Here is a 10,306-nt window from a genome sequence, read left to right on the forward strand (position 1 = left end):
GAGGGATCTGAGCACCAGCAGAGGAAAGAAAGCCACCAAAGGAATTCAAAGTTCGCTGTGTTAAGGATGGCTTTGCTTTTTCTGGCTGTTTTTTCACCCTGTTCCAGTTCACTCCTCTCTTTGCCGGTTTTGCCACTCTGTCCCTCAGCATTCCCACCCCCAGAGCATCCCTGAGGACCACAGCTCCTTCCTCCCATCATCTGCCTCTCCTTTAACCCAAACAGGTCTTGCTGCAACGAGATCTCATCTCTGGGCTCTGCTGGAAGGGTTAGAGAGGGCAGGGAACCTCTGAGCCAGCTCCAGCACGGGGTATCTGACCTTCCCACACAGATTTCTCCATGTAGACAAGAGGAGCAGATCCTGCCTTTTAAAAAGAATGGAATCTCCCTTTCCCTTCGCTCTGAGCCCAGGGAGAGGCTGCAGAAAGGCACCCATCGGGCTGGCCCCACCCTTGGCCTGTCACTTTGTTACTCTCACACAACCACAGCCCGGGTTGCACTGTCAAGCTGAAATAATTCCGATTTAAGCTCCTTTTCCTTTCAGTATACAGCCTTTGGTTTTGGCAAAAACCAGTTAGGTTTGGGCTGAAAAACTCCCCTGCTTGGGCACAAGCCAAGGGGGTGTGTGTGTGGGAAAGCAGCCTTTTCAAAGTGGGAATATTTGTAAAGCATTTGCTGACACCAGAAGGTAGCAAAATTCCAACCTATCCAGGATTCTGCCCACCCAGGATAAGAAACATCAGAAAGGGAACGTGTGCAGGATTCACCAAGGCAACTCTGACAGCGCTTGGGAGCCCTTGTTTGAAGGTGCCAGGACTCGATCCTTGGCATGGATCCATGGCAGGGTCCATCCCCTCCACGGGGAGAGCCACAGCTCACACACAGCATGAACACACCAGGAATTGCAGCTGGGTGCTTCTCTTTGCTGACAAATGTTTCTTTTTCTGCAGGATGGTATGGTATATCTTATATACTTTCTTTGTATTTCTTGGCATGAGAAAAAAAAATAATTAAAATGTAACATGCATGGTCAAAACTGAACTGGTTTCTTCTGTCTAAATGAGAAAAAATATAATTATCCAAGCTACTCATTCAGTGATTGCTTCACACTCTGAGAGCAACCAGTTGGTATTTTGGGTGCAGTGGGATGCAAATAATATGTACAGGCAAAGAGTAAAGAAAACAGCACAAGTCAGAGCAGGGAGAGGTGCAGACAGAGCAGCCTTGTGCTGGTTTTAACAAAAAACACTTCCCAGGAGTTTTTCCAACCAGCCTGGAAGGCTGCTGCCTGTCACACCCACCTGGGGTCACCCCCAGGGTTTATTTGTGTTAACTGGTCAATCGAGGTGACTGATCCTCTCTGAAGCTGAGCTGCACAAACATTTCATTCAGCTGAATGCCAGTGCTCTCCTCTCCCTGCACACCCCTGGCATCCTCTGGGAACGAGGGGCAGCACAGCCTCCAAGCCAGCAGAGACCTGTGGGGTGAATTTGCTGTTCCACACAGCAAACCCTCAGTGTGTGCAGGCTCCAGCCAGGGCAGGACCTGCAGGAGGTGGCACAGTCCCACAGCTTCCCCAGGACAGCTCCTTCCCTCTCCCAGGCAAGGAGCAACCACAGCAAGGATGAAAAATGAGGCTTCCAGGCCCCTGGTATCAGACACAGCAACTTCCACTTCCATCCATGTCCATGATTCAGCAACAAATGGATTTAATGTGCTGCTGGGGTTCCCTCAGGCATGGGCAGGTCCAGCACGAGGGGTCTGGGGCTCTCCTCGCTCACAGAGGAGATAAAAACTCCCAATAACTGCAGTGGAGCAGATCCAGCTGCTGGACTTGCTGTAGGCACCTTTGGGAAGTGGTTACAGCCCGAGGGTGAACGGACCCACCCCGTGATCCAAACCCAAATCCCTCTGCTGTGACAACCTTTGGCCTGTCATTTTCACTCTGACAAACACCTCTTGCCCTTTCTTAAGGAGCAAGCTGTGGGGTTTAGGGGCATTGATAAATGAATGAACAGCAAAACCCCCCAGGTACTCAAAGCCAGAGAGGATGGAGATTCAATGTTTGTGAGCTCATGAAAAACAGAAATTATCCTCATGACCATCTCAGACACTAATCCAAGGAACAGGAATTAGTTCTAGATCAGCTGCTGCCCACAACACAAAGCCCAGCCCCCATAAGTCAGGCTCAACAGTGGAATTATCCCTGAGGTTTCCTATGGATCAGGCACCAAGCATTGCCCAAGGAGACAGAGCTGCTGCACAGCCTCCAACACACCAGCACTGAGCTCAGCCTTCCTGTTCACCTCACAGCCCTTCTCTTACACTGCATCATCCCCCTCCCCAGCTCTGCAGCTGACTGGGGCATTTTTAACAAATTTAGCCCATTTCTTTGGTGCATCCATTCCCCATTGCTTTGAAAACTGCAAGTCTAACTAGATCTGCTGGTTCTTACCCCTAAACACCCTCCCCTTGTAACAGCACCTTACTCAATGCTCTTGATGTTCAGCTTCACATCCCAGGACTCAGAGAGCAGCTGCTCAAACCTCTGAGAGCCATCAGCCAGGGTTCATTACTCACAGCCATGCAGATCCAAGCTGACACCACACTTCAGCTACTCCCATTTTACACCAAGGCTGGGTTTGCACAAAGCCTCTCTTTTGCACTCAGCCACAGCATCTCCCCACTGCTCACCCAGCAGAGCCAGAGGCATTGTCTGCACAAGGGCTTTGGCAGCACAGCTGGGATTACAGGGCAGGTCTGAAGAGCCACATTTATTTGTCCTGATGGAGACACAAAATGTAGATGTTAAAAAGCCCAGTGTAATTTACTCCCCATGATTCAGCAAAGCAAAGAGGGTTCAGGCTGGTGGTACCTGTGTGCAACAAAAGGCACAGAGGGGTCTTGGGGGGACAACTTTGAAGGAACAGATGCCATTTACATCCCAGCACAGGATGTCTGAGGCTGCTTTAAACCATCTTCAGCCTTCTTTGTGCATTGCCTAAAGAATTCAGCAAGCCAGAAGACTGAGCAGGAAAAAAAAAAAAAAAAAAAAGCAAAGCAATGGCTTTGTCCTGGAGGAGGATTTATTTGAATCACATAAAAACCCCCACACTATGGAGAGATTCCCCTTCAGTGCTGAGATTCCCCCTGGAGCATCCTGCCCATGTCACCACTGCAGCCGGGCAGATGCAATCCCAGACTTCAAAGGCCGCCGCCAGCCCGGGCTCTGATGTTCCACTGGAGACAAGGCAGTGCCAAGTTCTTTAGCTCCTGTTTTATTAATACCCTGCTCTGATGGGCTCATGTATAATAGATTCACGCATGAACAGCAAGAGGTTCACATCCAATTTCCACGTTGCATACGTTCTCTGCTGAACACTATGGGCTTCCCCTTCATCTCCCAGTGTTTGTCCTCACTGATGAATTTACATGAGTTTGGGGTTCAGGCAAAGGACAGAAAGTTGGGCCACCAGTTCCTCAACTGGTTTCCATGACTTTGCTCCAGTCAGGAGTTAGGAATTAAAAACACAGGGATAACATTTCCACTTTGTCTCCTAATGCTGGCTGCTGTTGAAACTGAGCAGCTCAGGGATTCCTTGGGCTCTCTCAAAGCCTCTCAGGAAGCCATTTGGGAGGTGATGGAGCCCTGGGCTCAGCAGCCACAGGAGGAGAGCTCAGGGCTGCAGAAGTGCAGAGAGACTTTGTGATGAGCAGCACATGAACACCCTGGCTCTGCTGTGCAGAGATGCAGCCCCCAGCCTGGAGCCAAAAAGAACAGATTGCACCCAAATTCTCCCAGCTCACAGAACAGCTTCTCAGCTGCAGAGATTTAAAAAAAGATGAAATTTGGATGTATTGTGGACATCTTCAAAATTTGAAGCAGCAGCTCACCGAACACAGTCCTGGTAGACAACAATAGAACAGAGAAAAAATGAATTTGTCTTTGTGAGGGTGCTGAAAGGCTCAATCTTCCTGTTTTCCTACCCAGCCCCAGCCCCTCCTTTGCTGGAGCTGTTCTGCAGCTCTGCACTTTGCATCCAGCCCAAAGCTGTCACTGCTCCCCTGCAAACGCAGCGGGAGCTACATGGCCACAGCTCCCACGTCCCCAAAGAGACTCTGAACCAGGAGTAGAGCTCAGCAGGGAATCAGGGGGGCTGGAAAATCCCTCTGAGATCATCCAACCCAGTATTGCCATGCTCATCACTTTACCACGTCCCCAAGTGCCACATCCATGTGCCTCTGAATGCTTCCAGGGATGGGGATTCCACATGATCCCACATGGTGGATGTTTCTATCACATCTCAGGGTAATTTTTTAGTCAGACAAGACATGTTTGGTAGACTCTGCACAAGCTTGGCTTAGGTGGTGAGGATTTAGGATTTCTGTGTTGGAGGAGAGCCTGGCGTGCCCAGGTAAGTGGGAATTGCATCAGCAGATCTGCTTTAAATCAGGATTTTTGCTTTATGGTGGTTATTGCTGGATCCTTCAGAAGATGAAACACCTTAGAACACCTAAAATACAGAAATGGGGATTTCTCCATGAGCTCAGCTACCTTGTTTACAGGCTAAAAAAGCCCAACCGATGACTGCTGGCCCTCATTGTTTCCAGTTTAGCTGTGATGTGAGATGCTATTCTTGGTCAAGAGCTGCCAATGCTTCTGAAGCTTGTGAAGTTGTTTGCTTTAATAGCACACAGCATGAAACAAAGCAAAGACTTCCCAGCAAAATGCCTCCTCTGCTGAGCCTGCTGCACCTCGCTGCCTCCTGGAAATGTTTAATTACAGGCTGCAGATTCCAAAGCGTTTTCTTCCACTTATTTGATCTCAGGTACAATTTCATAAAACCTGTGTTTTATCTTCCTTCCCTGCAAGGATCAGTGCAGATGGATCACTTAATCAACTCCAGATGGACAGAAAAATAGCCCAGTCCCTCACACCCTGAGCTGTCATTCCTCACTGGTCTGGAGCAGCCAGCCCAGGTATGCAGCAAACAGCAGTAAAACAAAAGGAGCTCCTGTCTTTAAAGCAATGCTCTACTTTTACCTTGATGTTTGACTGCAAAACAGAGTGAGTATAAGCTGAATTGTCCTAAAAAATGAGTTAACAGCTCTTCTTCCCCTGCCCAGAACTCCCAGACAATCAGCACTCATCTCCCAGGGGCACCACAACTGCAGAAGGAATTTGGCTGCCGAGTTGAGGAATAGCATTTCCTGAGGAAGAGTGGGAGAGGCTCATTCTTCTGGGATGTGGTTGTGGTGCAGGAGGGCCAGCACTGACTCTGGGAACTCAGGTTTTCCAAGACCAAACACACACACACACACACCTGAGTGAATGAAAAGGATCCAAATACCAAAATCCCCAGAGCAGAATCTCTCCTTTGCCCTCCCAGAGTGGCACAACTTGATCTGAAAGTCACCCTGAACTGTTACAAGAACTGATCATCCCACAGCATTTGCTGGTTTTTATTTTAAAACAAATTCATCTAAGCTAGAGCATAGGCTTGGAAATTATTTACATTTCCTGAAATGTTTGGGAAAACAGGAAGATCTGGCCAGCAGATCCTGCTGTAAGGAACACACAACCTGGAGGTGCAGTTGCTTCCCAGTACAAAGATCTATTTATGCAGAGAGGGCAGACACACACCAGGAATGGTCCCTGCTGGAGCCTGAGCCCCCTCCTGCCTCTTTCCAAACTTATTTCTTTACATAAGCAGTGTGTGCTTTTATAGACCTGAGTCACAAACCTCCCCACCTCAGTAATATTTTGAAGTAAATTTAGCAATGGTGATACATGCCTGACCTAGAGGGAATTGCATTTATAGCACAGCAGGGAAACATCCACATTTCCCCCCTTCTGCTCTTAGGTGTTGTCCCACATCACACTGACCAAGCCCCACGATCATTCCAGCCTCCCCTGACACTGAAAGTGGGGGACACTCAAAGGATCCCACCAGGTTCCCACCAATCTCCAGTGGGGACAAGGCCCTTGAATGGTCCAGCTGCTTTTTAATGTAATAAACTGTGGTTTGTGTGTTAAAGCTGGACCTGCCAGGGCCACCTGATCAGCACTTTCCCAGCTACTCATGATTTTTTTTTACACCTGCAACATTCCTGAGCATCCTCCAGAGTCTTTAGAAAAAGCTCCCTTTAAAAATCTGATGTTTCAGCAGCATTTCACCCTGGAAGAAGCCAGATCAGCACAGGTCTGGAGCCGGAGGGCTCTGTAGCAGATGACATGCCCAGGCACAGGAACCACAAACATCTTTGGGAAGTTTCCACTGTACAGCTGGCAGCTCAATGGGGCTTTGCAACCTGCAGAGAGGAGTTTCTATTTTCAGTGCAGCTTTAGAAAGACAAAAGATGAAGAATACTGTCCCCACTTTCAAGAATTCTGCATCAGACGGATGGGTATGGGCAAGGGAGATAAGAAAAGAAACAAAACATTGAAACCCTCCTCGGTTACAGCGTTTGTGGGAGAGCCCCACGCTGTGCTTGTGCACTCAATGGTTACCAGTGAATTTCCTTCAGGTTTGGCTTTGATTGATAAGCTTCAATCACCCTGGACAACCCTTCTGGACTTCAAAGGATGGATTTTTAAGAAAGAAACAAAAATTATGAAACCAAACATAAATCCACGTGTTTGAAGTGTCTACGTGAAGCCAAACACCCAGGAAGGAAGGGAGGGAGGAGAACTGGATGGGCAGCACAGCAAGCAGACAAAGCAACACAAGATGAAAGATCTGAACAGCCATGGTGAGCAGGAGACCTCTCAAAATCCCACCACTGGCTGGCAGAGGGTCCACAGGGTGCCAAAATCAAGACGACCAGAAAATAACCTGCAATGAGAGAATGGCAAACGCTGTTTCAGGGGTGCAGAGGCTCTGATTTACAGCCAGGCTCCTCCTGCCTCACTCGCAGCGCTCCGGAATCTGGGTTAGCAAAGCCTCAGGGTCCCACTAGGAACAAAGAACATGGGAAGGGCTGTGACAGGCGAGGATGGAGCAGGGGAAGAGCTGCAGCACACGCTCCAGCGACCCCGACAGCTTGGGAAGAAGGGGAAGATGAAGGCGACAGCAGGCTCCCAGTGTTTAATGAGCACAGCCCAGCTGCCAAGGCACAGGCACTGGCAGCACGGCTTTGCTACCTGGAGATGGTGGATAAAAGGCTGGCATTCAGGAAATGGGAATACCAACTGTAAACATTGAGGTTTTCTATTAAAACACTCAAAAATCAAGTTCACGGCGCTGTACACCGCCCACGTTCGGTGAAAGGGAGGAAACAAAGGCGCTCCTGTCTCTCTGTGTGAATTTCTAATGCAGTGCTCGGTTCCCTTTCAGCAGGAATTCTGCTGCTGGAATGGCAGCGGGGCTGAGGGAGCAGAGCATGGCTCATCCATAATGCAGGAACACCCACTGCACCGAGCCTGTCAGGAAGGACAGCACTCCTCAATATGAACAACAGTAGTCTGGGAGGCGGATGGTTAAAAATATATATCCTATGCCTGTGCCACTATAAATTATTGACTGTACAGAGAGCTGGAAAAAAGGGATTCAGTGTCATTAATAATTTATTTTTTAATCCAAACGAAGATGGAATTTTATGCACCACTTATTACCAGCGCTGCAACTGGAAAAACTCACTGCACTTCCCACTATCTGAAACCAGAACTGCCTTTCCATTTTCAAAAGTTTTTTTGAAGTTTCTCCCTTATCTTGAGACATACAGTCAAAGCTTTTCCCTTGGGAGAGCATCTGGTCACTCCTGAATATTTAGTAGGCATAAGGATACAGAGATGTTTCTCTGCTTTAAAGCAGTGTTTATAGCCACAGCATGACAGCTCTGCGAGGAGAAATCTCTCTCTTCACTCCCAGCCTCATGCACAGACAGGTATCACAACAGCTCTGCTGCTCTGAGAATACAAATTTGGAGCAGCATTGGAAGATTTAGCATTGATTGCTAAAGCACCAGGCACAGGGGGATCCTTCAGGCATGACACTGCCTAGCTGAAACACCTGAGGGAGGTGGACCAGACCACAGTGGTGCTGGAAAACCACAGGGTAACAAGAGTCCTGTCTGCCCTGAAGACAGAAATTCACAAAGAGAGATCTTCCTTTTTAACACTTACCTCTAAAGAAAACCATCCCTGCTCCACTTGGTGAAGATAAACAGGGAAAACCACCACGAGTGTAATCAGCCCCTTCCAGGTAGGAGATGAGCCCAGGACTGCACATGCAGGCAGGAGGAACACATCCCCTCAAACCATTCTGGGTCAGGAAATGTTCCATCACATCTGATACTTGATATAAAACCTGAGAAACACACGGATTTGTATGGCCAGGGACAATTCCAAAGGGGTGAGATGAATCCTCTCTGCATCTTCCCTGGAGCTTAGGTAGGCAAAGATTGTCAAGGGGAGAAAGAAGCAAGCACCTTGCTTAGAATTCTAATTTATTATTAAATTACATATCAAAGCCTTTTATTTAAATACATACAGAGAATGCACAATAGGTGAGAACAAAAATAATTACAATTACAATATAAGTTTCAAGAACATGTATGAAAAGAAAAAAAAAAAAATCAGAAAGTGCAATCAGAAACTCATTTACAAGGCCTGGGATGTTTTGTGAGACAGGGCTTTGTTTTGGGTGTAGAGTGTTTATTTAAATGCTTTCTTCAGTACCACACAGACCAACAGCTCCTTTTGTACTCAGAACCAAAACATCAGCACTGGTTCAAATGTGCAGTGACAGGAGAGGTGCTGGGCACAGAGAGCACTTGCAGATGTAACCTGGAGGCTCAGTGTGTCTCTCACTTTAGTCTTCTGTCCTGCACATTCCATAATCCAATTCTGTTATACAGAGTTTCAGAACCATTTCCTCCTTCAGCACTCACAGCTGTTACCCTCTCCTTCCTGTCTCAAATAAAAGCTTTGGGACAAAACCAGTAAAAATAGGAAAAGGTCATGCCTCATGTGATCTTGGGAAATAAGTTGCTACATTTAGAGAGTTAAAACTCTCATTTAGTGGTGACTAAATGAGCTGCACCATCAGAAGTAGTGGAGCAGCTTTGGCTCCCTGTGCAGCAGTTCTGGGAAAACAGCACCTCAGGGGACACAGCCCTGGAGGACAAGCAGTGAACAATTCACCTGACACTTTCACATCTGCTAAAAATCTACTTTTGCTCTTTCATTCTCAACATCCAGCAAGGAACTGACTCTTCTCACATTTATCTTAAGACAATGCAACAAAAGGACTTCCAAACTACAAATGAAAAATCTGGTTGATTCCTCAGTGCCATGAATCCAGCAGGAATTTATACCTGACTTTGATATGCAAAACTCCTGAAATCAACACTGGTTAAGAAAAAAAGGTTGCCCAGGAGGTCAAAGCCCTGGCACTGCCCAGGGGAGAAGCTACAGCTGTGAACACAGCTCTGGGTGCTGCCCAAATGCCATTGCTTTGCTGCAGCAACCAAAGACTGAAGATCAGGTAAAAAAATAGTCTAAAGAACAGGGATAAAAATATTCCCACCTGTGTGAAGTGTGGCATCATTACCAACACGATCCTTTGTGTTCCAGTGCCTGGCCAGGTTTGAAGAAGCTGCTTATCTGGTAGGAAGAATGAAGCAGAAATTGAGGAAGAGTGTCTGTGTGTGTGAAACACACCCTGTAGAAATACCCTGGATTTCCCACCTTCATTTCAGTGCTCAGCAATGATTTTCTTAGCACGTTGGGTTGAGTTAGGAAACCGCCACTTTGGCAGGAATTGCAGGAATGAGAATTCTTGAACCGTCTCTTTTTTCCTCAGAGCAAGAGGAACAACACAGAATGAAAAACTCCAAGAACACATTTAGCAACAGGAGACACACAAACCTGTATTTTGGGATTTGAGGCAGAATGCTACAATCCACTGTGTTCATTTTCCAGTCCATTGTTCTGACCACAGGCTCAGGCTATTAGAGATGAATTATGAGGCTGATTCTCTTGAATTTGGAAGTCTTTCCCTGGGCCACATGCAAACACACCCCTCCAGGGAGCACAGCACAACACCCGCTCACTCTGCCAGATGATGATGAAGGGAAAACTCCAAAGATAATTAAATGTATTTTTCAATACAAAACTGACTCAAAAACAGCACAAACAAAAACCATGGAGGGGCTGCCAACACCAAAACCGTTTCCAGTAAAGCTTTATCAGAGATAATTCAGCATATTTCCATTATTTTTATACTAAAATATATCAGTTCCTTCATAACATTTTCATAACATGAAAATTCAATTATGTTTACATATTTATTATAATCTACATA

The sequence above is a fragment of the Poecile atricapillus genome, chromosome 21 (assembly GCF_030490865.1).
Source record: "Poecile atricapillus isolate bPoeAtr1 chromosome 21, bPoeAtr1.hap1, whole genome shotgun sequence".
Taxonomy (NCBI): Eukaryota; Metazoa; Chordata; class Aves; order Passeriformes; family Paridae; genus Poecile; species Poecile atricapillus.